Here is a 21,621-nt window from a genome sequence, read left to right as displayed (position 1 = left end):
GCCCAAGAGGGACATACAGGCTAACCTCTTGCCATCAGGAAACCAACAGAGGGGCCTGTCAGGCTTAGGCCCCTCATGCAACAATACGAGCTGTCTCCCATCACGCAGCCATGAGGTACTAGGCAGGTAGGAAAATATCAACTGAGGATTTTAGACTTGATACACACCACTGCATGCAGCATCACAGCTTTGCATCTGGCTGCAGATAAACCTCTAACCCTATCCACAAGGCTTCTATGTTACAAAGGAAATACAGCTGTTTATGGACCTGTGTATTCAGGGATGGTAAAGAGGATCTCTGGAAGAAGCAGAATAACTTCTACAATATCTATTGTACACCCAGGTACTGTTGATGGGGACTGCAAGGAAAAAGTTAAAATTATGGCACATGTAAAACATGAGATGCAAAAATAAGGCAGGGCTAGAATTTCTCAGCTGATACTGTTCTCTTCCATCTAGGGCAAAGCCACACCCTGAAGAACAACAGGCACATTTGGCAGTACCGGAAATTGTGTGTTCTGGAAAACAGTGCCTAATGATCAGAGATCCAAATTAATGGCAGCAACAAATGTTGTTCCTTGAAATGAAGGAAATGACTTCAGTATCCTCTCCCAAAAGTCTTGGGATCCACAATGTGTGCTTCTGAAGGTTCATACAGTTTCTAGGAATCTGTAAAATTTCTCCAGTAGGACAAAGTGTATGGTGGATTAAATAGGTGGAACCAGAGGAACTGCCACACCCACGCCAGTGTCGCCATAGTAGCATAAGCTACAGGGTGGGGGATATGATTTCCTCGGAAATAATGCCCCCTGGAAGGTCCCTGGCAAACTCATCCCACTTGGAAAAGAGACGTGTTCTGAGATTTCTACGCTTCTTCAGTTGTGGCTCTGGGGCTAAAATAATAAATTCTTTGATCTTTCCCTGTGATACCTGAAACAGCACAATTAACTTTATAAAGAAATTTATTATTAGTAGATTGTTAAAGGCTTTAATAAAAATAAGTTTAAGAAAAGTAATGAATTAAATTTAGTATTAATAGGCATTAAGAATAGTAAAATAATAATAGGCTCCTTCTTAAGAAATAATAGCATGAGAGGTGCAGCTGGCGGGAGTTTCCCCCTCCCTTCAGTGCCTTGTTCCTAGAGAAGATCATAAATCTTGGGCAGGACGTATCCCATACGTCCTGCCCAAGAGTTAGATTTTGATATAGAGAAGGACTTTGGCAGGCATCTGATTTAGCTCCTAACTTTCCTCTTCATTGGTTAGCAATAATAAAACTATATTTGAGGTTTCTTTTCCTTTGTTTGCTCTGATCAAAAAGTTTCTAGGCCAAGATTATTTGTGGGTGCTGCTTTATGTTTAATTGCATTTTGAGTTAAAATGTAAACTTTGTATTCTTGGTAAAAGTCTGAATGTTCTGGAAAATATGCCAATTTTAAGGTGCCTCTTGTGAAATCATTATAAAAATACTAGCTTGATTTCAGTAAAGTTGCAGCAGAGTCAAAACCATCAAGGTGTCTCTGTCAATTCTTCGCCGAAACCGTGTCTTCCTGTCTAAAGCCTTGTTCTCCCGCGGAAGACAGGAGCCCGACTGGGCCGGTCCGTGGCAGGGAACCAAGAGGGAACTTGACACCTTCTGTAGTCTGCCACTGAAGGAGAAATTCAGAAATAATTCCAGGAGTCTTTCTGCAGGATAAGTCTACTCTTTGCCCAAATGCTTAGACTTGCAGGGTCCTAACCATATTTAGATTGTTGAAATCATACACCGGGTGACTGGAGCTCAAAGGAACTTAAGGCAGATGGCACACGCAGAGTGCAAGATCTGTTCTAGCCACGTTCCTCCTTGAGCATCAGCCAGAGCTGAATGAATGACCTTGTTAAAGTAGGCAAAGACTGCTCCTGGCTTATGCCTCTTCTCCTTGCCTGATCATCAGAAGCCGTGCCTTAGACTCTCCCCTCAAACTCCTTGTGGGCCAACACAGGTGCGTACTGTGAGCTAAGCAGTGGAATTTGGGTAGAACACAAGGCCAACTGTTTCTGGAAAGGCTGCTTTAGGGTGGGATATGGGAAAATTCGCAAGAGGAAGGAAGGGTTTCACAGTTTGGAAGCAGAAGAGCGTTCCACGGTTTGGCCTGTAATTGGAGGCCTCGAGGGAGTGGGTGGGGCTTCAGGTCGGTATTTAAGGGTGAGCAGCGGACTCCTTTATGCATTTGCCATAGTCTGCACTTTCCTGGGTGTTGTTCTGAGTACACACTGGAGAGGAAGAACTCCTGTCAAAGTGTCTTCAGCAGGATGGAAGATCAGGCAGATGTGGGTGGCTGCAGCACGGCAAAGACATCCCGGCGTCAAAAGACTGTTTGGCAGGCCAAGCAGAAGGAGGTCTTGCTCTCAGTTTTCGCCAAGACACCTTACCCGAGCTTCAGGACCAGGCAGGAACTGGCCAGGGAATTCGGAGTTCCAGAGTCCTCCATCCGCGTGTGGTTTCAAAACCGCAGAAATAGAACTGGCATGTCGAGGAAGACCTCAAAGCAGACCACCGCAGGCTCCAGCCATGAAGCCTCCCAACAGCCTCCTGAAAAGCTTGTCGCCAGGGTACAACAAGCAAGAGGCCCGCCCTCAGAACGGAGGAGGCCTCGAACGCGGCTTAGTCCAGCGCAGATCAGCATGCTAGTGCAAGCTTTTGAGATCTCTCCATCCCCAGACTATGCCACGAGGGTGCAACTGGCCCTGAGCACAGGTTTGCCTGAGGACACCGTCCACATATGGTTCCAGAACAGAAAGGCCAGGCAGAAAGGCCGCGCTGGAGGCAGCACAGCTAAAGGTGAGGACCTGCCTGCCTCTCCTGGCCCAGAAAGGGCTCCTGGAGCATCGTGTTGCATTGAGCAGGAGGCTTCCCGCGACAGCTTGTTGACATCGGGTTCTGCAGGAGGCCAGTGTGCAGAAGCGTTGATGTCAAGACCCGAACTCACCTTCTTCACAGAGGCCTACCCAGAATCCAGCAACTCCTGCCCTGTCCAGCTCTTCCTGGAGCAACTGGTGAGAACAGTGGAAGAGGAACAGGGACCAGCCGCTCTGGACCCAGATGTACCATGGGAGCAGATCGAACCAACACTCGAGGCTCCTCTCACAGAAGAAGAATATCAGGCTCTGTTGGACGATATTTGACCACATTGAGAACGCCCAGAATTGGGACTGTAAAACCCGGTTGCCTGGACCCTAACCTGACCATTGTCTCAGAGACTCCAGCCAGAAATAAGCTTGGACAGATGCTCAGACTTGCACCTAAGAAAGGTGCAGAGCTCTAGCGATCCTGAGTAAGTGTTGGGGAAAAGATGGAAGGCCATGGAGGTGCGAGGAACCTCACAAGAAGACCAACAGAAACAGCTGCCCCAGCCCCCAGGGGGCTTGCAGAGACTGATCCATCAAATAAGGAGCATGCTTGGTCTGGACCTAGGGACCCTACATACACATAGCAGGTGGGAGGTGAATCCTTGTGCTTAATGTGGGTTGCCCTATGAGGGAGGTGTTGTGGAGTGGCCCAGCGGCGGTGGAGAGTTGTTTCTAACCTGGACTTCGTTGTTTCTAACCTGGACGGTTTTGAAGGACAGTTATATAATGTTAGCTTCAGTTATTATCAAGATAAATATGTAATTTGTCTGCTGTTGTACTCTGCGTCATTAAATTATTTTTAGGCATTACTATGACCTGTTATTCTTTTCATTTGGAAGTTAATGTAAAGAGGAGATATGATTATCTTTCAAGCTGAAAAGAGGTGTGATCATGAGTCTTGGTTTTTAACTTGACTGCATATGGAATTAAGCAAAACACACAAATTAAGGACACAATTGTAAAGTACTCTTGCTTGTTTGAAATAGTCTTCTCTACTTCTCTTCTGGATCTATAAAGCTGAAAAATATAACTTTAATCCATATCTTCATACTGCAAAACCAACCACTCATCTTTGCCTCATCTTCTACTGGAAACCTATACACGGACATGGAAGAAGGAATGTTTTACTCTTTGCCTGTTCTTTTTCGCTTTGGTAGCAAGTCTATTTCTTCATTGACTATAGAACCTTCTTCTTGAGGAGTTCTGTGTATATGAAGGTGAGTTGAGCCAACCAGCCTCATGGACTAAGCCACTGATAGATTCCTCGATTTTCCATTTTTAGGCATCCACTGTTGAATTAATTGACTCACAGATTGTAAATCATTTTCATAAATCCTTTCCTATAAAGAGAGAGTTAGAGGGACCATAAACTACGCATATAATTATCTTTCACATAGAAATACCAAATTTTCTGCTTTTAATAATGTTATGTAATTCATTCAGAAATCACTTAAACAACAGTACTTTTCATATGAGGAGTTATAGAAAAATATTCATCATCATGCAAAGGCAAAATGCTACATACATTTTTGGGTATATTGATGGCATAGGAATTAAATTTTTTGATGCAGTTATATTCTAAAATATCATAATTGAATTACAAGTATTTTAATTTTTTGCAGCATTTATATATAGTTTATTTTTACCTCAAATTAGTCCCTTCTTCGTCTTAATTCACTCAACACACATTATAGTGTGTTCATTTTTTATTTTCTTAGGTTACAGAGATTCTATTTTATATGGAGATGACACCATGAAAATTAACTGTTCTATGCATGACACTGCTAATACCAAAATAGCATTCAAATAATGAGTAGACCTATCCGAATCACACTAGAATTCTCAGCAGAGACTATGAAAGCCAGAAGGGCTTGGATGGATATCATGCAGACACTAAGAGACCACCGATGCCAACCCAGACTACTATACCCAGTATATATGCAGCCATCCAGCCCTACAGAAGATACTAGAAGGAAAACCCCAACCCAATAATGTGAAATACACTCCAGAAAACACATTGAGGCCCACACCATGAGGGGAAGTCCATGCCTGACACTGCCTGGATGACCATGAACCAGAGTCAAGATAACCTAGAGACACACGATATCTGTAAACATGACAGACAAAAAATGACAATGAAAGATACTATGCTATAATCATTGATGAGTGCCTAGCCCAGTTGTCATCAGAGAGACATCACGAGGCATCTCATGGGAACAGATGCAGAGACCCTTATCCAAACACAATGATGTATCCAGGGGAAACCCACAAATGAGGGAATATGTATTGTAGGAACCAGAGATATTAAGGTCACAACAAGCACATGGCCCACTGAGTCAACTGAGTTCATAGAGGATCAGAGACTGAAGGACAAAAACATAAACATTCTATGAGTCTTGTGAGCTAGGTTGTTGGCATACACCTTATGATTATTATCCTGATTTCGCTGAGGGACTTCCAACAGTGAGAATGGGGGTGTCTCTGACTCTTTTTCCTGCTTTAGCTACACTTTCTCTCCTCATGTATTGCTTTGACCAACTCTGATGTGAGGGATTGTTCCTAGTTTTATTATAACTTGCTATGCCATCACATTTTTTTTCATTGAAAATAAAATAAATGGAAAAAAAAGCAATGGATGAAGGAGAGGTGAGCTGGGCAGAGTTGGGCAGAGTAGTGGTGGATAGATTGTGTCTGGGAGGAGTGGAGGAAGAGGAAACTGCAGTTCAGATGTAGTGCATGAAACAACAACAAAAATAAAATGCTAAAACTAAATAAACTGTCAGCAGCTAGGGCTGTTGGTGAGCGCCTGCATTCCTAGCACTCAGGAAGTTAAAGGTAGGTGGATCTCTGTGCGTTCAAGCACAGGTTGTTCTATAAAGAGAGCCTGGGACAGGAAAATTGTTCAGAAAAAAAATTCTGTTTTCAAAGAAACAAAAAACTGTCAGCATTTTGTGTTTCATCTTTAGGAACTTTGTTTTATGTTCCACTTTTTTACTTTTTATTTTTTTAATATTAGATACAGTTTATTAACTTTGTATCCAAGCTGTAGAACAGTCCCCTCATTCCCTCCCTTTCCTACCCTCCTTCCCTCATCTACTACCTACACCTTTCCAAGTCTACTGATAGGCGAGGGCTTCTGCCTGTTCCAACTGACCCTAGATTATCAGGCATCATCAGGTTTGCTGCAATGCCCTCCTCTGTGGCCTAGCAAATCTGATCCTGCCTTGTGAGGGGGGAAGTCAAAGAGCCAGCCATTGAGTTCATGTCTGTAATAGTCCCTGTTCCACTTAGTATGGTACCCACTTGGATACAGAGCTAACATGGACTATATTTGAGCAGGGGTGCTAGGTTCTATGCGTACATTGTCCTTGGTTGGAGATACAGTCTCATACAAGACCCCTGTGCCCTGATATATTTGGTCCTTGTGGAGTTCCTGCCATCTCCAGGTCACACTAACTCCCCCTTTTTTTATATGATTCCCTGTGCTCTGCCCAAGGTTTGGTTATGAGTCTCAGCACCTGCTTTGATATACTACTAGGTAGAGTCTTTCCCAGGTCCTCTGTGGTAGGCTTCTGTCCTGTTTCTTGTTTTCTCCTATGTCCATCCCATTTGTCTTTCTACGTGAGGATTGATCATCTTAACCCAGGTCCTCTTTCTTGTTTATCTTTTTGTTTATCTTCTTATAGATTTTAGTATGTTTATCCTATATTATAGGTCTAGCCTCCACTTAAAATCGAGTATATACCGTGTATGTCTTTCTGCTTCTGAGATACCTCACTCAGGATGATCTTTTCTAGATTGTTTGTTTGTTTGTTTCTTCATGTTTACATTTTATGACTTCTTTGAATGGTCTAGATATAAACCTGTCTGTTGCATAGCTGGAACAGTGGTTTCCCATTTTATAAGCTGCTTCACCACCTAAAGAATGGATGGCAAAAGCGTTTTAGTTTCATGTTGTTAGACCTGGAGTCTCACTGCTCAGGAGCTCAGGATTGTGCACTTCCCAGGAACACTCATAGACCACAACTTGAGGCAAAAGCAAGAGTTTTATTCCAATTTCTATAGGGTCCCCCTACAAAGACAGGAGACAGCCCTAAATATGCAAAGGACAGGGTTTTATACCTGAAATTGAAGCCACTTTTGCTCTATACATTGATTGTTCAGCAAGAATAGCATGAAGATAGTTTACACCTGGTTTTAGGTAGTATACAGCTGGTTGTAGATAGTTTACAGGTGGTTGTAGATAGTTTACAGGTGGTTGTAGATAGTTGTTCTCAGAACAGTTGACCCTTTCCTTCAAGAGTTATCTACACCTGACTTCAATTCAAATAATCACTGTTGTTTTTCTCATTCCCAGGTGGTCTCTCACACACCCCCTTTTTGCCTCAATTTTAACCCTAAAATTGTGGATCAACCTCATGGAGAGGTTGATACTCTTTCTGGAGCATCAGGACCTGAACTTCACTTATACTTTCCCTGAAAAAGGGGAGTTCTGGTCTGAGAGTTTATTGTCCCTGATGAGTTTCAGTTTTAGTGGGTTGCTGTAGGCTTGGACTTTCCAGGTGTTGCAGGTTGATGAAGAGCAGGCTTAACGTGTGACACATGGACACAAGCTGTGATGCTCTCTACTTTGGCAGTTGGGGTGGTGAGCAGGATGTAGTAAGGATCCTTCAACTGAGGTTCCAGATTCTGGCTGCCATGTCACTGCTCATATACCAGATCTCCCACCTGGAACTGATGGGGCACCTCCAAGGACCTGGGCGCATATTCACTGTCAACCTTGCTCCATATTTCTTTCTGCATAAGCTGCAGTCCTTTTAGCCTGGACAAGTCAGAGTTACCACTAGTTATGTCAAGAGGGTCCCCAAGAAGAGTCAAGGTAGGAGAGCAGGAACCCCATATAGTAATTCAAAGGGAGTTAAGCCTAGTAGGGAGTGAGTATTTCTGACTCTAAAGAGGGCCAAGGGAAGAAGCACCACCCAGTCACCCCCAGTCTCCATTGTCAATTTTGTGAGAGTCTCTTTTAGAGTTCTATTTATTCTCTCTACTTGTCCTGAGATTTGGGGTCTATAAGCATGATGTAACTTCCAATCAAGTCCCAGAAATCTGGCCACCTCCTGGTTTACCTGAGCAAGGAAGGCTGGCCCATTGTCTGACCCAATTAGCTTTGGAATACCTTACTGAGGAAAAATGTCTTCCAGAATCTTTTGGTCACGACCATTGTGGTTTCTTTCTTTGTGGGAAAATCTTCCACCCATCCTGAAAAAGTGTCCACAAAAACCAGGAGATGTTTATTGTCATACCTGTCTGGTTTAATTTCAGTGAAATCCACCTCCCAATGCATTCTGGGTCTACTTACTCTTAGCCGCTTTCCTGGGCTCTGGAAATTCTTACCTATGTTTACTCTCTGGCAAGGTTCACATGTCCTAGTCACTCTCTCAGTTAGGATGGTGAGGTTTAGTATTCGGTACGGGTATTGGAGGGCAACTTCAGCCAATTTCTTTGCCCCCAAGTAAGTCCACTTATGCATCTGAGTTATCAATCTCTCAGCATCTTCCTGGGGTAGAATGATCTTACCTTTAGAGTCAATCCATGCCCCCACATTGGTGTTAAATATCCCATTTTTGCCATATTAACTTTAAGTCAGTTTCTGAGCAGTTTAGTCATTCTTCTCTGGGCAGTTCAGCTGTTAATACCACTGGGGCAGAGTTTCCTCTAGCAGCTACTTTAGCCTCCTGATCGGCCATGTTATTCCCCTTTGGTGCCCTGGAAGTCTCGACCTTCTGCTGTCCTAGGAATTGAATAATGCTTACCTTGTTGGGCAGCAACAGTGCATTGAGCAAAGTCAGAATCTTGTTTTTATTTTTTATCTCTTTTTATTTTTTATCTCTTTACCAGCTGATGTTAGCAGGCCTCTCTGATGATAGATGGCCCCATGCACATGGGCTGTTTATGAGGCGTACTGACTATCAGTGTAGATGTTTATCTTTTTACCCTTTTCCAGAGTTAAATCCTGGGTTAAAGCAATCAATTCAGCCTGCTGAACAGAAGTGCCCTCTGGCAATGCCTGGACCCATATTACCTTATGTCCATCTACCACCACTGCCTCTGCCTTTCTCTTCCATTCTCAAAAAAACTGCTCTTATCCATATAGTATGTCACCTCAGCTTTATGAAGAGGGTGATCTTTCAAGTCCTTGCACCATCCCTGTTCCTTTGCTAGAACGTGCAAACAATCATGCTCCAGGGGCTGGATTTCTGGATCCGTAAATAAGGTGGCAGGGTTTAGCTCCATAGCCAGTTCAAAGGTGACTCTATCATTATTCAAGTGCAAAGCCTGGTAAGGTGTCATGCAAGTGTTCGTGAGCCAGCAATCAGGTGGCTGCCTTATGACACTCTCAGGGGCATGAGGAGCATAGATGGTGAGGTCCTGTCATAGAGTCAGTTTGTCTGCATGTTTTACTAGTGCCACTACTACTGCTATTATTCGAAGGCAGGTTGGCCATCTTGCCACTACTGAATCAAGCGTTTTGGATAGATAGGCTACTGGTCTCTTCCAGGGTCCAATTTTCTGTGTTAGCAACTCCTTGGCCATTCCCTGTTTCTCAGCCACATAAAGATGGAAGGGTTTGGTTACATCAGGGAGTCCCAATGCTAGGGCCGACATTAAGGCTTGTTTGATATTATCGAATGTGGCTTGTTCATCCTTTCCCCAGATGAAAGTCTTTGCCCTTTGTAAGGGCATACAGATGGGCTGCCATCTTGGCAAATCATGCAATCCACAGCTGGCAAAACCCTGCTGTACCTAAAATTTCCCTCAGTTGTTTAGTAGTCCGTGGAGGGGGAATATGAAATACAGTCTCTTTTCTAGCCTCTGATAGCCATTTCTTTTCCTCTCTTAATATATATCCCTGATAACTGACCTGTTTCCTGCAGAGCTGGGCCTTTATTGCTGATGCTCTATATCCAAGGTCACCCAGCTCTTGTAACAGCTAGTTGGTGGCTTTAAGGCAGGTTTCTTTACAATTTGCAGCTAATAGAATGTCATCCACATATTGGGGAAAAGTTACCTGGGGATTGGTGGCCCGGAAGTATGCCAGGTCCCAGTGTAGGGCTTCATCAAATATAATAGAAGAATTTTTAAACCTTGAGGAAGTTGAGTTCATGTAAGCTCACCTGAGTCCCCTGAGTCTGGGTCTTTCCATTCAAAAGCAAAAATGTCTTGCCTTGTAGGGCTGAGTTGGAGACAAAAAAATAAAATGTGTCCTTAAGGTCCAGGACCATATACCAAACCCTGTCAGGGGGAGGGGAACTCAACAGGTTATATGTGTTGGGTGCGGTAGGGTGTAAGTTCATGACCTGTTTGTTAACTTCCCTCAAGTCCTGTAGGGGTCAATAGTCATTGCATCCAGGCTTCTGAATTGGCAGCAATAGAGTATTCCAGGCAGAATAGCACCTTCTGAGAACCCCTAGATCAAGGAACCTCTGTTTGTGAGGGTGGATCCTCACGGGTTATCTTAGACATTGGATATTGTTACACCGTGATTGGGGTAGCCTGAGGCTTCAGCTCTATCAGAACTGGAGCTGTTTCTCTGCTTTTCCTAGGCCATCTGTTTCAGCCCATGCCCGGGGAATCTCTGTAGCCACCAGTCAATGTCTTTTTCTGGACTTACCACCTTTTCAGAAAGGCGGCATTCATCTTCCAGTTGAATTGTCAGTACATGAATGGGATCTCCTTTATTGTCTGTCAAATGTGGGCCATCTGGTCTAAAATGGATATGGGCTCCTATCTTAGTTAGAATATCTCGCCCTAACAGCGGGTATGGGCATTCAGGGAGAACTAAGAATGAGTGGTATACCCGGTCCACTCCAAGGTCCACCATTCTTCGGGTAGTCCATGAGTATTGTTTACATCCAGTGGCTCCTTGGACCGATGATTTCTTCTTTTTTAGCTTCAAAATCTTGTAACAGAACAGAATGCTGGAAGCCAGTGTCCACCAAGAAGTCGACTGGCTTCCCGTCCATCTTAAGGGTTACCCTGGGCTCTGGGTGAGGGGTCAAACTCTGTCCCCCCCTAATCACTGTCATCATCCAGGGTTAGGACCTGGGTCTCCAGGGCTTGGGCATTCGGTTTTTCTGGCTTTTTCGTCCTTTTAGGACAATCCTTGATCCAATGTCCTTTCTCCTTGCAATATGCACACTGATCCTTAGACAGAGGGCCTCCTGGAGTCTGGAGGGTCTTAATCTTGACAGCAAGGATCTTGTCAAGGTGAAGGGTGCCCTCGTGTGGCCATTCAACCTGAAAAGTAGGCCACTCTGAGGAACAGAAAGTTTGCCATTTTTCCCTTTTAACTTCAACTGAAATGTTATGTGCCCTATATCTCACCTCTGAGAAATGATCAAGGCTGAGGGATAAGGGTGTAGTCACAGTTTGTCCCATAATAAAGTCGTCTGTCAAGAAAGTCAAAGAGGAAACACAGATAGAGACAAAGAGAACAAGACAGACATTTAGACAAGGACGCCCTTGCGGGTGGTACCACAGAACTCTGATTGAAAGGCTGCCTGGCGGCAGCCATCTCTAACAGGAAATAGATGGGAGGAGGAGCGTCCCAATCCTAGCCTCTCAAACCGGAGCGTCCTCCAGTTCCCAGTCAAGTGATAGTCTGATACGTCTGTCTATCACAATGAATGATCAGATGACTAAAAAAAGGTCTAGATAGGCGCCTAAACAGAAACAGATTGGTAAGACAGAAACAAGTAAAGCAAAACAGAAATTAGACTAACCTGTTTTGAGCTCAACATCCGAACTCAGTCTGATGAGGGTTGGGGAAGGGGCACGCCCTTTCCCGGTCAAACGCACCAAAAATGTAAGGCCTGGGGTCTCACAGCTCAGGAGTTCAAGATTGCGCCCTTCCCAGAAATCCCCACAGACCACGACTCCATGCAAAAGCAAGAGTTTTTTGTTTGTTTGTTTGTTTGTTTTTTGTTTTTCCAATCGTGATACGGTCACCCCTCCAAAGACAGGAGACGACCCCAAGCATGCAAAGCACAGGATTTTTATACTTAAAAATCTGGCCACTTTTGCTCTATACATTGATTGGTCAGCAAGAATAGCATGAAGATAGTTTACAGCTAGTTGTTTGCAGTTTTTGGCCATTTGTGAGTTTTCTCAAAACAATTCACCCTGCCGTTATTTTTTAAAACCTATCTCGGAGCAGTTCATCCTGCCTTTTGAGAGCTACGTGGCTCTGGCTTTAATTCAAAGATGGGAATAGTCACAGCTGTTTTTTATTTTACAGTTGTTTGCATTCTCAGGTGGTCTCTCAGATGGAGATGAAGAGAGAGAGAGAAGGAGACAGCAGGACATGATAGCGGAAGAGAGAGAAGGGGGCACCCCAACAGAGAAGGGGGAGAGCGCAAGAAGGCAATAACAAGAGGGCGAGAGGCCAAGAGAGAGACAAAGTGGGCAGGCAGATCCTTTTAAGGAGCAAAGTAACCACACCTGCCCTCCCTGGCAGTCAACACGTAATGACATCACAGGTTGCTAGGAAAGCCAGAAACAGGTGCCTAAATACTCAGAGTTGGCATAGGCCTTTAATCCCAGTACTCTGCCAGGCAGAAGCAGGCCAGTCTCTGTGAGTTCAAGGTCAGGCTGGTCTACAGATCTAGTCCAAGATAGCCAAGGCTAAAAGGAGAAACCCTCTCTCAAAATACCAAAATATTCATATGTATAATTAATATATTCTCACTAAATATAGTAATATAAACCAATATATTTAATAAATATGTTATATATTAATATATACATTTGTTTTAATCATATGTATATGTTTCAATTTATGTTTTAATCATATAGATATATTATTGAAATAAAAAATCTGAGCCAGGCTTTGTGGCACATATCTCTAATCCTGTCTCTCTAGGAGACACAAGCATGCTGCTGTGTAAGTTCAGTGTCACCCTGGTCTACAAAGCAAGTCCAGGACATGCACGGCTAGAGAGAAACATTGTCTAAAAAAACAGGCTAGATGTGTGGCTAGATATATCTGAAATCACATAGTGTGACAAGGCTATAAGAAAGTCTTACGAGGCATGGTGACACACATCCATAGTCCCAGCACTTGAGAGGCAGATGAAGGTAGGTCTCTGTGAGTTCAAGGTCAGCCTGGTTTACAAAGAGAATCCTGGATTGGCAATGATGCACTGAGATACCATGTCGCAAGAATAAAACATTAAATTAAATTAAAAAAATCAAAGCCTGGATTGTTGGCAAATGCCTCTAATACTAGCACTATGACTGGCAGAAGGAAATGGATCTGTGTTAGTTTAAGGCCTGCCTGGTCTAGAAAGTATGACAGGTCAGTCAAGGCTATACAGAAAATCTCTTTCTCAATAAACAATATCCTGGGATGTAAACAAAAAAACCTTCTAGTATCTGAAGGTTGTTTCTTTTTTTTAACTTTTTAAAAATTTATGTTTTTGTAAATTACAGTTTATTCACATTGTATCCATGCTGTGGCTCCATCCTTCATCCCCTCCTTTATTCAACCTCCTAACTTCCTCCTATTTCTGTCCTAAAGTCCACTGATATGGGAGGTCCTCCTCCACTTTCATCTGACCCTAGCCTATGAGATCTCATCAGAACTGGCTGCATTGTCCTCTACTGTGGCCTGCTCCCCCATCAAGGGGAGGTGACCAAAGAGCCAGACACTGAGTTCATATCAAAGACAGTTCCTGTTCCCATTACTAGGAAACTCACTTGGAGACTGAGCTGCCATGGAATATATCTGGGCAGGAGTTGAAGAGGTTCAAGGTTATCTCCATGCATGGTCTTTGGTTGGAGTATCAGTCCCAATGCTCTCCTTGTGGAACTCCTGCCCCCTCAAAAGTCTTCCTTAGTCATCAGGGAAATACAAATCAAAATGAACCCAGGATATCACATTACACCTATCCGAACAGAAAAGATCGAAAACTCAAGTGACAACACATGCTGGAGAGGATGTGTGAAAAGGGGAACACTCCTCCATGTCTGGTCGTGATGTAAACTTGTACAACCACTTTGGAAATCAATGTGGTAATTTCTCAGAAAATTAGGAATAGTGCTACCTCCAGATCCAGCTATACCACTCCTAGGTATATATCCAAAATTTGATCAAGTGTACAACAAGGACATTTGCTGGACCATGTTTGTAGCTGCTTTATTGTAATAGCCAGAAGATGGAAACAACCCAGGTCCCACTCCATTGAGGAATGGATATAGGAATTGTGGTACTTTTACACATGGGAATACTACTAAGCATTTAAAAATAAGGAAATCATGAAACTGGCAGGCAAATGGTGGGATCTAGAAAAGATCATCCTGAGTGAGGTATCCCAAAAGCAGAAAGACACACAGGGTATATACTCACTCATAAGTGGGTATTAGACATATAATACAGGATAAACATACTAAAATCTGTACTCCCTAAGAATCTACTAAAAAAATTTTTTTAATCTGTTTTTCATCATAGCCTTGGAGGAAGTAAATTATTTACCATGTTCACTTATAACGTAATGGAGGAAGTCACCAATTGTGGTTGTGTTCTATATTTTGAAACATTGGAGTAGGTATTGAAGTTTGATGTATGTGTATCAAATCCAATCACAGAAGTTTATTAGGTAAATCTGTTATTCTTTCTGTGGCTGCTGTTGATCTAATGAATTTCCACTTGCTGATAGGTATTTTTCTGCTGAAAAGTATAGAATGGAATTCCCATCATCTATGTGATCCATTGCTTATTTATACCATGTGGTATGTGATCATGCTTTTCAATGAAGGGCCTCTGAGAAAGCATGGTGCTTTTGTTTTTCATTTTCACAAATTCCTTTAAGATGTTTGTTTTCAAGCCTGATTTGGATTTCAGTAATTAGGCAAAGCTGCATTTGAAGTCTTGATTCTCATGTCAGCTTTCTGAGTACACGTCCAAGGGTGGAAGATGTTCCCCCAATGTGTTCTATTTTTACCAACATTAATGTTAAAATGCTTAATAGTGTATATGTATGTATATATATATATGCATAAATATATATGAATATATATATGCACACATATATATGTTATTTGAAGTTCCATTCTTCTTATGTTCCCATTAGTTACTACATGACACATAATGTTGAAGTACTGCCTTCTGAGAGAATTATCTAGAGGTGCTGAATAATGTAACAGCAATGATATTTATTTCAAAACAGCATGTTGTGTGTGTATGTGTAATCTGACTATGGGTTCTTAGGCCATGACAAATGTATGAAGACTTGGTGACAGCTTTGTGGGGTTTATTTTAGTCATTGTTATATGTTCAAAGTCATGTTGCCAGTTTTGCTTACCACAGACATTCCCCACTGAGTTCATTGATACTCAAATAAACTTAATTGAAATATTACATCAGTAAAATATTGTCTTCTATCCATATTATAAACCTATTGTCCTATAAGGATGGAAGAACATGAAATAATAATAATAATAATAATAATAATAATAATAATAAATGCTATGTACAAATTAAAATGATATAATGCTGTCATTTTTTTTGGAATGTGTTAGTTCATTCTTAGGAGTAAAGACTTATTCATAAAACTGTCTCAGATCTACAAGTGAATGTCAGAGAGTTGTCTCAGTGGGAATAGTTGGTTGTTTCTAAGCCTGATGATTTGAGCTCAATTTCTGGGTAGCCAATATTACTCCTATAGAATTTTTCTAATATTTCTATACTTGGGCCTTTGTATGTACAAATTCACACACCAGCACATACATAAATCATTTTTAAACCTAAATAAGGGCCAGTTCTTTCACTGGTCAAAAGACTCTTTGGGTTTCATGTTGAAAACTCATATATGGGATGTAAACAGATAGTAAACAGCAATAAGTTGTCCTCTCATGGCACATACATACTCAAACATTTTTCAATGGATGAAATTAAAGCAAAGGAGAAAACCCACTTACTGACAACATCAGAAATGATTTTGCAATTGTAAATAAATGTAGAATTTGAAGACTTATTACTGTTCATTAAAAGAAAAAAAATGTTACCTGTGTACATCTTATTTTATCCATTCATTCCTTGATTCAAGAATAAGTCATTCAAAATATCTTAGCTTTGCTCAGAGATGCATCCCTGTCATCGTAGACCTGGGAGTCCATGGAAACCTAATCTTTCTGAGATTATGGTCAGCTTGGTCCACACAATTAGCTCTCTTTTGTGTTTGTTCGTTCATTTATTTGTTTGTTTTTTAGACAAAATTTCCTTGTGTAGTCTTGGCTGTCCTAGATCTACTTTGTAGACCTGGCTGGCCTCAAATTCAAGTCTCTTCTTCCCTGAGTGCTGGGATTACAGGTGTGTGCCACCATGCCCAGCTCCAAAACTGAGTTCTAAAACAGGCATGGCTATGTAGAAATATCATGTATTTAAATGATCCCCCAAAATGTACTCTGTATCTCAAATTATAGGTTTTTTTTTTCCCCTCAGGGATAGTGTCCACAGAGCTGGGTCCTGGTACTGTTCCTGGTCCTGGTCCTGGTCCTGGTCCTCAGAGCCTAGCTCTTGGCCCAGCTGTGGCCCCAAAATTCTGCTGTCAAGCACTGGCCCTGTTGGGCTTTTTTTTCTGGGGCTCAATCTATCCCAGTAGACCCCCTGCACACCAACTACACACCTGGCAGCATCTTCTATAGATGGATGCACATGCCCAACTCGCAGGAAACTCTCAACAAAAACAGGCTCCATACCCCTTGGCTAAGCCACCCACTGTGGGCCGATGGGGAGGCCCCATCTCTGAATACATCACTTAAGTTGAGTAAGCAACACGTTTTAAATAATAATAATATGAAACCAACAACAATAACACAAGAGTGAAAAACAGCAATTTAAAAATATACAAAATTAAGGGAATCTTTTCTCTAAGGGGAGAAGGCGCTGGATGCAGCTCAGCCGGCAATTGTACGAACTATATGTCTACCTCGGGCAGCGGGGACAGGGGAATGGGTGCCCCCAAGTGCACTACAGTGGAGAGAAACAGTAGCTCATCCGCCAAGTCCACAAGGGCCTGTGTGTCCTCTGATGCTAAAGCCAGAGGTTGCACTGGTCCAGCTTCTGGCAAGACTGGGGATCCTGCAGCCATGGGATCCAGGATCTCAGCATCCTCTTTGGGCTTAGCATCTGCCTCCAAAACCAGGCTCCGTTTCTCCTGTGCCACCAAGGTGTCTTGCATGGACAGCTCTGCAGTTGAGGCCCCAAGTAGCCCCGGATCTGGGCAAAGAAAGGGGTGAGCCGTCATCTGGGATAAGGGAGCAGCCTGAAGGCACGCAGAATGGGGTGAGCTAACCCAAGATGGCCTCTCCATGCCAGGGAAGGCACAGTCCCCTCTCCTACCCGCAGGACAGTCGATTTGACAGTCTTCCTCCTCTGCTTCCTTGGCCAGAGCTTCAGGACACTTCCCCTGTGGGACACGGGGTTGGAATCAGCTGCTACCTCACTAGGCGCCTCCCTCGGGTCCTCATCCTCCTCCTAATTCTCCTCCTCCTTCTCAGGCTTAAGCTTATCTAGGCCTTATCCATTGCCCAGAGGATCTCCCCAGATTGGCAGTCCGGCTCTGCAGTGGGTACATGGATCCTTGCATAGTCCAGCAGCCGTCTCACGATGGCCAGGTCCGGGGGCCCAGAGAAATCCTGGGGGAATTTCTGCAGCCACTGGGACAAGAACGAGAAGATGGCACTGTGGGTGAGAGCAGGGCAAAGGGACACTGTGTCGGGAGTCTGGCCTCTCTTTGGAACTGCGGGGGGGGGCATTGGTATCCCCCAGGGCCTTTCCTTTTTTGTCTCTCCCTCTGCTGCTCAAAACCTAGGAGCCCAGTGGGAAACCTCTATCCTCTACCAGCAGGTTAGGTCGTGAGTACAGTCCCTAGGTAGAGAACCCCAAAGGTGAGGCTCCTGGCCAAAATTGGCCCTCCACCCTGGCCTTAAACGCCCCTTCCTGCTCACCTCCCCCTCCACCCCAAGCCTACTCATGTCTTTGTCTGCTTTTCCGCCTGAAGGATCTATACCTGTGACAGTTCATGGGGGTGATACCCCTACTGCCCCGTGTCCCCAAGCCACCCAGACATCTAGAAGGAACTATTAGAATCTTCCCAGGGATGGGTGTGGGGGTGCTAGGGGCTCCATCCATAACAAACAGTGCAAATGGGGTCCAGAATCCTTTACACAAACGGGGAAAGGTCGCTCAGGGCATGAGAAATGGTGGTGTGTGAGATTCCCTGGGGAAGGTGAATGGCACCTGTGAGAGCCCCACCCTGCCACAATCACCCATGTTTGGCCATGTCACTTTAAGGGGTCTGGCCTGGGACTCAGGCTGCTGGGACTCACTCGTCCGGTTCTGTGAGGGCACAGGGCACTGGCCCTGGGAAACAGCAGGAGAAGATCTGAGAGCTGGCTAGATCCCCGGTGGAACCACTCTCCTGCCTTTTCAGCATCAGGTCCAGAACCAACCAGATGGTGGCAATCTTTGGATAAAGGGCCAGAAGGTGGGCAAATAGGGAATCATCTGCTTCACATAGTCCATGTGATCATTGCTGAGCATGAGGATGCCATGAAGGAAGGCTCACTACCTTTCGCTATGAGGAAGGACCAGGGCAGGAGGGAGGCTTTAAGTGTGCAAACCCCGAGGGGCACCAATGACCACTTTCCCTACACCTAAGCGGGAAGCAGGCATGAAAAGCGTTCCTCAGTGTCCCAACAGGAACACTCTTCCAGGCTGCGATCGCGGTGGATGGGGGGTGGGGTGGACCAGAAAGCTTCCCTGCTGCAGGACGGCCCTGGTTACCTTGGTCTCCCAGTGGGGAACAGGCCAGAAATGTGTCAGGGAGCGCACCACATGTCTCCAGCAGCGGCACAGGCGACCACCGCTGTCTTCTCTGAGACCTGAGCCCGTGGAGGTCTGGAAGCAGAAGAGACTCATCTCTCCAGCTCCTCTGGACCGGCTGGTCTGTCCAGGCTGCTGTTGCTGCTGCTGGCCTCCCGTTACCTGGCAACCAGGGTTCCGAGTTCCATCCAGAACCGGGCTGAGGAAGCATGGTCACTTCCTGGAGTCACCCTGCCAGAGCCTCCAGTTCATGGGTTCTCCCTGGAGGCCACCAGCCCTGCAGGCTCTGCTGATTAAACAAACCATCAACAGTTCCAGAGAGAAATGATGGAGAAGTTGCCTCCCGTCACCACTAGAGGGCATAGAGTCACATGAGAGGGTGCAAGGATGAAAAAAACAGCAGCAGCAGAGAGGGATGGCTACCATCCTTCTTTAATCTTTTTATTATTATTATTATTATTATCATCATCATCATCATCATCATCATCATCATTCCATTCTTCTTCCCTAGTATACTGAAAACAAATTCACCTTCTTTCATTTCACCTACTGAACTAAAATGTTCTCATCTCTCAGCCTTTGAATATGTATGTTCTTTATCTTTTCTGGGGTGTTAGGTACCTCTTGCTTTCCTTTAGGTTTCATAGTGGAATTTATAGTGATGTATACATTTCTATGCATGGTCTATGGGTTTGTTTATGGTGGATTACCCCACAAGACTGTAAGCTTATAGAGAAAGTGGTGTTTACATCAATCATTTTTGTGTGTTCAGGACTTAGCAGAGTATTGGGTACCTAATTCACAATAACTATGCATGGTCTATGGGTTTGTTTATGGTGGATTACCCCACAAGATTGTAAGCTTATAGAGAAAGTGGTGTTTACATCAATCATTTTTGTGTGTTCAGGACTTAGCAGAATATTGGGTACCTAATTCACAATAACTATCTGTGGAAGGACAAATAACCTTTTAAAAAGTAAATTCCTTTAACAAAGTCTTCATAATCTGATAGTAAAACAGAATTCTCACCTAAAGGATGGGAGCATGTAGCATTTTATTTGTTAATGACAGCCATTATGCCATCTGTAAAAAACTTTTCCTGGAGTCTTTTTATCTTGTTCTGTTACTGCTGTTACTAGGACAGCCTACTCTATGCCTGTTGCCTTCTCTGTGTTCTCTTTAATTTATCCCATAACAAGTTACTTCCTTTAAGCTTTAGTGAGATTTAGCATCTGGCTTCATTATATCTAAAGATTATCTGTTTCTGCCTGTTTTGTACAGAAGGCAGGAATACAACTCAGAGGTAGAACATTTGCTTCATATATAGGAGGTAAGGAAGGAGGAGGAAGGGGAGGAGAAAAAAAAGAACAGGAGAATCGAAACATTGCTTTTCTTTATGCAGGTGCACTTCCTTCAATACAGGAGTTAACAGTCTTCTTGTCTCTGCATTCCAAATAAGGTAGAAATTGCAGATACAGCAACAGTGATACTTATTTGGTGTTAGTTTTTAACCTGGTCCTTCTCCTGACATTTACCTGCTTTATATGTATTTGGTTTTATGTATATGTTCATTTTCTGGGATGAATCAATTTTTTCATTAGGTTTTATGAGAAGTCATATTCTCAGAAAGTGTCCTGAGCTTTGAATCCTACCATACTTATCCCTAGGAGACCATATCTGCAAAGGTGATTATGTCCTCTCTGTACATCATTTGATGTTATGACTTCAGGATTCATCTTGAACCTTGTTTTCAAGAGAATGTTGTAAACAAGCCTTAAGCTTAGCAGGCATTTTGTGCCTCATGAAAAAAATTTCATCATAAAATGTCCTGTCTGAAAAGAGCATCTGAGATCATTGTACAATGCACTCAGTTATTTTCATTTTAGTCATTAACATTATTAGTACTATTTAATGTTTTTCATTACTTTGTTAGAGACACAAATATGATGACCCTGGTGTAAGGGACTGTGTACACACTGTTAACTAAGAAAATAAAACCACACATTCAAAACAAGTAAAACCTCCAAATATTGATAAGAATTAGGTTTAGATTTAGTGCCCAAAAATAATTCAGTTGAAATGTGGGAACGACATTGATACACCATTATTCAGCAAACGTTTAGAGTATATATGTAAATATGATGAAAGGAATGTACACATAAACACAACTTAAAAATTCTTGGCACACGGTATATACTCACTCATATAGACATATAATATAGGATAAACCTACTAAAATCTGTACATCCAAAGAAACTAATCAAGAGGGAGGATCCTGACTAAAACGCTCAATCCCTATCCTGTAAGGCAAAGAGGATGGACATCAGAAGAAGAAGAAAACAGGAAACAAGTTCAGAACCTGCCACAGAGGCCCTCTAAAAGGCTCTGCCCTGCAGACTATCAAAGCAGATGCTGAGACTTATGGCCAAGTGTTGGGCAGAGTACATGGAATCTTATGAAAGAAGTGGGAAATAGTAAGATCTGGAGAGGACAGAAACTCCACAAGGAGAGCAACAGAATGAGAAAATTTGAACACCAGGGTCTTTCCAGATACTCATACTCCAACCAAGTACCATGCATGGAGATAACCTAGAACCCCTGCACAGATGTAGCCCATGACAGTTAGTGTCCAAGTGGGTTACATAGTAATGGGAAGAGGGACTGCCTCTAACATAAACTGATTGGCCTGCTCTTTGATCTCAGGCCATAGAGGAAGACAATGCAGCCACTCCTTATGAGACCTAAGAGACTAAGATCAGAAGGAAGGAAAGGGAGACCTCCCCTATCAGTGGACTTGGGGAGGATCATTCATGAAGAAAGGGAAAAGTAGGTGGGATTAGGAGGGG

Source organism: Meriones unguiculatus (genome assembly GCF_030254825.1).
Source record: "Meriones unguiculatus strain TT.TT164.6M chromosome 13 unlocalized genomic scaffold, Bangor_MerUng_6.1 Chr13_unordered_Scaffold_34, whole genome shotgun sequence".
Lineage (NCBI taxonomy): Eukaryota > Metazoa > Chordata > Mammalia > Rodentia > Muridae > Meriones > Meriones unguiculatus.
This window is presented reverse-complemented; position numbering follows the sequence as displayed.